We start from the raw sequence: 6,912 nt of genomic DNA, 5'->3' as shown, positions 1-6,912 counted from the left end.
TGTTACAACACCACTAAATTATAATTCTAATTCAACTACGATTTCATTTTATATACACTGTAGTTTCATTAAAACACAACTAAAGTATCATTTTATATAACCACAGTCTCATTTGACAATATAACACTCAATACGTGAGACATGTTATTCAGTTTCCTTTTATACATGCTGTAGTTTCATTTCAGCAAAACTAAAGTATCATTTCAATTCAAATACAATTCTATTTGACAATATACACTCAATATGTGAGACATGCTATTCAATTTCATTTTATACATACTGCAGTTTCGTTTCAACACAACTAAAGTATCATTTCAATTCAATTACATTTTCATTTGACAATATATGCGAGACAAATTATTCAGTTTAATTTGAAACACACTGTAGTTTCATTTTATTATAAACACACAAAAAATACGAGATCTGTTAAAATTTAACGGCGGTAATTTTTACTTAAAGACACGACGCCATTTTCGGAACGTGGTCCACTCAACTGTGTGGACCATGGTCCACGGTATAACAATCGTCTTTGCACACCATTGATCTTGCATTATCTAGTGGCCTACAATTCCTTAACACAAATGCACTGGTAATTTAAAAAAGGAACGTACGGGGACGTAATGGTCATTGCCACGTATCAACGTGGGGTGGTGGCGCAGTTGGCTAGCGCGTAGGTCTCATAGCTTCTGAGTGATCCTGAGGTCGAGAGTTCGAGCCTCTCTCACCCATATTCAAAATGTGGTTTTTCCCCTCGCCGTGAACTAGCAGTGCAAAAAATAAAAGAACAAAAAAATAGTTTCCGTTGCCGGGAATTGAACCCGGGTCTCTCGGGTGAGAGCCGAGTATCCTAACCAACTAGACTACAACGGATTCATTGTTCCACTTTTTCATCTTCTGAATATCGGCAAAATTTGACTGTGGACCATTGTCCAAAACGGAGTCGTTTCTTTTAATGAAAATAAACGGCCGCACCCGTTCTGTGTAATTAGTTCGGTTTGTATAACATATCCAGTTTCATTTTATTTATATTGTAGTTTCATATCAGCACAACTAAAGTTTCATTTTTTTTTCAACTGCAGTTCCATTCGACATTATATGTACAATAGTCTTATTACAATGAGACTTGTTATTGAATTCTATTTTATACTCACTGTAGTATTGTTACAACACCACTAAATTATAATTCTAATTCAACTACGATTTCATTTTATATACACTGTAGTTTCATTAAAAACACAACTAAAGTATCATTTTGATATAACCACAGTCTCATTTGACAATATAACACTCAATACGTGAGACATGTTATTCAGTTTCCTTTTATACATGCTGTAGTTTCATTTCAGCAAAACTAAAGTATCATTTCAATTCAAATACAATTCTATTTGACAATATACACTCAATATGTGAGACATGCTATTCAATTTCATTTTATACATACTGCAGTTTCGTTTCAACACAACTAAAGTATCATTTCAATTCAATTACATTTTCATTTGACAATATATGCGAGACAAATTATTCAGTTTAATTTGAAACACACTGTAGTTTCATTTTATTATAAACACACAAAAAATACGAGATCTGTTAAAATTTAACGGCGGTAATTCTTTACTTAAAGACACGACGCCATTTTCGGAACATGGTCCACTCAACTGTGTGGACCATGGTCCACGGTATAACAATCGTCTTTGCACACCATTGATCTTGCATTATCTAGTGGCCTACAATTCCTTAACACAAATGCACTGGTAATTTAAAAAAGGAACGTACGGGGACGTAATGGTCATTGCCACGTATCAACGTGGGGTGGTGGCGCAGTTGGCTAGCGCGTAGGTCTCATAGCTTCTGAGTGATCCTGAGGTCGAGAGTTCGAGCCTCTCTCACCCCATATTCAATGTGGTTTTTCCCCTCGCCGTGAATAGCAGTGCAAAAAATAAAAGAACAAAAAATAGTTTCGTTGCCGGGAATTGAACCGGGTCTCTCGGTGAGAGCCGAGTATCCTAACCAACTAGACTACAACGATTCATTGTTCCACTTTTTCATCTTCTGAATATCGGCAAAATTTGACTGTGGACCTTGGTCCACACAGCTGTGTGGACCATTGTCCAAAACGGAGTCGTTTCTTTTAATGAAAATAAACGGCACCGCACCCGTTCTGTGTAATTAGTTCGGTTTGTATAACATATCCAGTTTCATTTTATTTATATTGTAGTTTCATATCAGCACAACTAAAGTTTCATTTTGTTTCAACTGCAGTTCCATTCGACATTATATGTACAATAGTCTTATTACAATGAGACTTGTTATTGAATTCTATTTTATACTCACTGTAGTATTGTTACAACACCACTAAATTATAATTCTAATTCAACTACGATTTCATTTTATATACACTGTAGTTTCATTAAAACACAACTAAAGTATCATTTTGATATAACCACAGTCTCATTTGACAATATAACACTCAATACGTGAGACATGTTATTCAGTTTCCTTTTATACATGCTGTAGTTTCATTTCAGCAAAACTAAAGTATCATTTCAATTCAAATACAATTCTATTTGACAATATACACTCAATATGTGAGACATGCTATTCAATTTCATTTTATACATACTGCAGTTTCGTTTCAACACAACTAAAGTATCATTTCAATTCAATTACATTTTCATTTGACAATATATGCGAGACAAATTATTCAGTTTAATTTGAAACACACTGTAGTTTCATTTTATTATAAACACACAAAAAATACGAGATCTGTTAAAATTTAACGGCGGTAATTCTTTACTTAAAGACACGACGCCATTTTCGGAACGTGGTCCACTCAACTGTGTGGACCATGGTCCACGGTATAACAATCGTCTTTGCACACCATTGATCTTGCATTATCTAGTGGCCTACAATTCCTTAACACAAATGCACTGGTAATTTAAAAAAGGAACGTACGGGGACGTAATGGTCATTGCCACGTATCAACGTGGGGTGGTGGCGCAGTTGGCTAGCGCGTAGGTCTCATAGCTTCTGAGTGATCCTGAGGTCGAGAGTTCGAGCCTCTCTCACCCCATATTCAAAATGTGGTTTTTCCCCTCGCCGTGAACTAGCAGTGCAAAAAATAAAAGAACAAAAAATAGTTTCCGTTGCCGGGAATTGAACCCGGGTCTCTCGGGTGAGAGCCGAGTATCCTAACCAACTAGACTACAACGGATTCATTGTTCCACTTTTTCATCTTCTGAATATCGGCAAAATTTGACTGTGGACCTTGGTCCACACAGCTGTGTGGACCATTGTCCAAAACGGAGTCGTTTCTTTTAATGAAAATAAACGGCACCGCACCCGTTCTGTGTAATTAGTTCGGTTTGTATAACATATCCAGTTTCATTTTATTTATATTGTAGTTTCATATCAGCACAACTAAAGTTTCATTTTGTTTCAACTGCAGTTCCATTCGACATTATATGTACAATAGTCTTATTACAATGAGACTTGTTATTGAATTCTATTTTATACTCACTGTAGTATTGTTACAACACCACTAAATTATAATTCTAATTCAACTACGATTTCATTTTATATACACTGTAGTTTCATTAAAACACAACTAAAGTATCATTTTGATATAACCACAGTCTCATTTGACAATATAACACTCAATACGTGAGACATGTTATTCAGTTTCCTTTTATACATGCTGTAGTTTCATTTCAGCAAAACTAAAGTATCATTTCAATTCAAATACAATTCTATTTGACAATATACACTCAATATGTGAGACATGCTATTCAATTTCATTTTATACATACTGCAGTTTCGTTTCAACACAACTAAAGTATCATTTCAATTCAATTACATTTTCATTTGACAATATATGCGAGACAAATTATTCAGTTTAATTTGAAACACACTGTAGTTTCATTTTATTATAAACACACAAAAAATACGAGATCTGTTAAAATTTAACGGCGGTAATTCTTTACTTAAAGACACGACGCCATTTTCGGAACATGGTCCACTCAACTGTGTGGACCATGGTCCACGGTATAACAATCGTCTTTGCACACCATTGATCTTGCATTATCTAGTGGCCTACAATTCCTTAACACAAATGCACTGGTAATTTAAAAAAGGAACGTACGGGGACGTAATGGTCATTGCCACGTATCAACGTGGGGTGGTGGCGCAGTTGGCTAGCGCGTAGGTCTCATAGCTTCTGAGTGATCCTGAGGTCGAGAGTTCGAGCCTCTCTCACCCCATATTCAAAATGTGGTTTTTCCCCTCGCCGTGAACTAGCAGTGCAAAAAATAAAAGAACAAAAAATAGTTTCCGTTGCCGGGAATTGAACCCGGGTCTCTCGGGTGAGAGCCGAGTATCCTAACCAACTAGACTACAACGGATTCATTGTTCCACTTTTTCATCTTCTGAATATCGGCAAAATTTGACTGTGGACCTTGGTCCACACAGCTGTGTGGACCATTGTCCAAAACGGAGTCGTTTCTTTTAATGAAAATAAACGGCACCGCACCCGTTCTGTGTAATTAGTTCGGTTTGTATAACATATCCAGTTTCATTTTATTTATATTGTAGTTTCATATCAGCACAACTAAAGTTTCATTTTGTTTCAACTGCAGTTCCATTCGACATTATATGTACAATAGTCTTATTACAATGAGACTTGTTATTGAATTCTATTTTATACTCACTGTAGTATTGTTACAACACCACTAAATTATAATTCTAATTCAACTACGATTTCATTTTATATACACTGTAGTTTCATTAAAACACAACTAAAGTATCATTTTGATATAACCACAGTTCATTTGACAATATAACACTCAATACGTGAGACATGTTATTCAGTTTCCTTTTATACATCTGTAGTTTCATTTCAGCAAAACTAAAGTATCATTTCAATTCAAATACAATTCTATTTGACATATAACTCATATGTGAGACATGCTATTCAATTTCATTTTATACATACTGCAGTTTCGTTTCAACACAACTAAAGTATCATTTCAATTCAATTACATTTTCATTTGACAATATATGCGAGACAAATTATTCAGTTTAATTTGAAACACACTGTAGTTTCATTTTTATTATAAACACACAAAAAATACGAGATCTGTTAAAATTTAACGGCGGTAATTCTTTACTTAAAGACACGACGCCATTTTCGGAACATGGTCCACTCAACTGTGTGGACCATGGTCCACGTATAACAATCGTCTTTGCACACCATTGATCTTGCATTATCTAGTGGCCTACAATTCCTTAACACAAATGCACTGGTAATTTAAAAAAGGAACGTACGGGGACGTAATGGTCATTGCCACGTATCAACGTGGGGTGGTGGCGCAGTTGGCTAGCGCGTAGGTCTCATAGCTTCTGAGTGATCCTGAGGTCGAGAGTTCGAGCCTCTCTCACCCCATATTCCACAATGTGGTTTTTCCCCTCGCCGTGAACTAGCAGTGCAAAAAATAAAAGAACAAAAAATAGTTTTCCGTTGCCGGGAATTGAACCCGGGTCTCTCGGTGAGAGCCGAGTATCCTAACCAACTAGACTACAACGGATTCATTGTTCCACTTTTTCATCTTCTGAATATCGGCAAAATTTGACTGTGGACTTGTCACCAGCTTGTGACCCAAAACGGAGTCGTTTCTTTTAATGAAAATAAACGGCACCGCACCCGTTCTGTGTAATTAGTTCGGTTTGTATAACATATCCAGTTTCATTTTATTTATATTGTAGTTTCATATCAGCACAACTAAAGTTTCATTTTGTTTCAACTGCAGTTCCATTCGACATTATATGTACAATAGTCTTATTACAATGAGACTTGTTATTGAATTCTATTTTATACTCACTGTAGTCTTGTTACAACACCACTAAATTATAATTCTAATTCAACTACGATTTCATTTTATATACACTGTAGTTTCATTAAAACACAACTAAAGTATCATTTTGATATAACCACAGTCTCATTTGACAATATAACACTCAATACGTGAGACATGTTATTCAGTTTCCTTTTATACATACTGTAGTTTCATTTCAGCAAAACTAAAGTATCATTTCAATTCAAATACAATTCTATTTGACAATATACACTCAATATGTGAGACATGCTATTCAATTTCATTTTATACATACTGCAGTTTCGTTTCAACACAACTAAAGTATCATTTCAATTCAATTACATTTTCATTTGACAATATATGCGAGACAAATTATTCAGTTTAATTTGAAACACACTGTAGTTTCATTTTATTATAAACACAACAAAAAAAATACGAGATCTGTTAAAATTTAACGGCGGTAATTCTTTACTTAAAGACACGACGCCATTTTCGGAACATGGTCCACTCAACTGTGTGGACCATGGTCCACGGTATAACAATCGTCTTTGCACACCATTGATCTTGCATTATCTAGTGGCCTACAATTCCTTAACACAAATGCACTGGTAATTTAAAAAAGGAACGTACGGGGACGTAATGGTCATTGCCACGTATCAACGTGGGGTGGTGGCGCAGTTGGCTAGCGCGTAGGTCTCATAGCTTCTGAGTGATCCTGAGGTCGAGAGTTCGAGCCTCTCTCACCCCATATTCCACAATGTGGTTTTTCCCCTCGCCGTGAACTAGCAGTGCAAAAAATAAAAGAACAAAAAATAGTTTCGTTGCCGGGAATTGAACCCGGGTCTCTCGGGTGAGAGCCGAGTATCCTAACCAACTAGACTACAACGATTCATTGTTCCACTTTTTCATCTTCTGAATATCGGCAAAATTTGACTGTGGACCTTGGTCCACACAGCTGTGGACCATTGTCCCAAAACGGAGTCGTTTCTTTTAATGAAAATAAACGGCACCGCACCCGTTCTGTGTAATTAGTTCGGTTTGTATA

General features: G+C 35.9%; 9 non-coding genes across 9 annotated transcripts; 5 read left to right on the top strand and 4 right to left on the bottom strand.

Moving 5' to 3' along the window:
- Positions 1 to 797: 797 nt before the first annotated feature.
- TRNAE-CUC lies at positions 798 to 870 on the bottom strand. Its single transcript has one exon. It is a non-coding gene; the product is annotated as a tRNA-Glu (tRNA).
- A 936-nt stretch (positions 871 to 1,806) lies between these two features.
- Positions 1,807 to 1,891, top strand: TRNAM-CAU. The gene is given in 2 exon segments: positions 1,807 to 1,844; positions 1,856 to 1,891. It is a non-coding gene; the product is annotated as a tRNA-Met (tRNA).
- A 1,094-nt stretch (positions 1,892 to 2,985) lies between these two features.
- On the top strand, positions 2,986 to 3,070 carry TRNAM-CAU. The gene is given in 2 exon segments: positions 2,986 to 3,023; positions 3,035 to 3,070. It is a non-coding gene; the product is annotated as a tRNA-Met (tRNA).
- A 68-nt stretch (positions 3,071 to 3,138) lies between these two features.
- Positions 3,139 to 3,211, bottom strand: TRNAE-CUC. Its single transcript has one exon. It is a non-coding gene; the product is annotated as a tRNA-Glu (tRNA).
- Positions 3,212 to 4,171: 960 nt separating this feature from the next.
- Positions 4,172 to 4,256, top strand: TRNAM-CAU. Its single transcript is given in 2 exon segments — positions 4,172 to 4,209; positions 4,221 to 4,256. It is a non-coding gene; the product is annotated as a tRNA-Met (tRNA).
- Positions 4,257 to 4,324: 68 nt separating this feature from the next.
- On the bottom strand, positions 4,325 to 4,397 carry TRNAE-CUC. The gene has a single exon. It is a non-coding gene; the product is annotated as a tRNA-Glu (tRNA).
- Positions 4,398 to 5,352: 955 nt separating this feature from the next.
- On the top strand, positions 5,353 to 5,437 carry TRNAM-CAU. Its single transcript is given in 2 exon segments — positions 5,353 to 5,390; positions 5,402 to 5,437. It is a non-coding gene; the product is annotated as a tRNA-Met (tRNA).
- A 1,093-nt stretch (positions 5,438 to 6,530) lies between these two features.
- Positions 6,531 to 6,615, top strand: TRNAM-CAU. The gene is given in 2 exon segments: positions 6,531 to 6,568; positions 6,580 to 6,615. It is a non-coding gene; the product is annotated as a tRNA-Met (tRNA).
- A 68-nt stretch (positions 6,616 to 6,683) lies between these two features.
- TRNAE-CUC lies at positions 6,684 to 6,756 on the bottom strand. The gene has a single exon. It is a non-coding gene; the product is annotated as a tRNA-Glu (tRNA).
- Positions 6,757 to 6,912: the final 156 nt, after the last annotated feature.

This window comes from Ipomoea nil, unplaced genomic scaffold (assembly GCF_001879475.1).
Source record: "Ipomoea nil cultivar Tokyo-kokei standard unplaced genomic scaffold, Asagao_1.1 scaffold3056, whole genome shotgun sequence".
In the NCBI taxonomy this organism is placed as follows: Eukaryota; Viridiplantae; Streptophyta; class Magnoliopsida; order Solanales; family Convolvulaceae; genus Ipomoea; species Ipomoea nil.
Note: the sequence above shows the minus strand (reverse complement) of the source record. Positions and strands in the feature narration are given on the sequence as shown.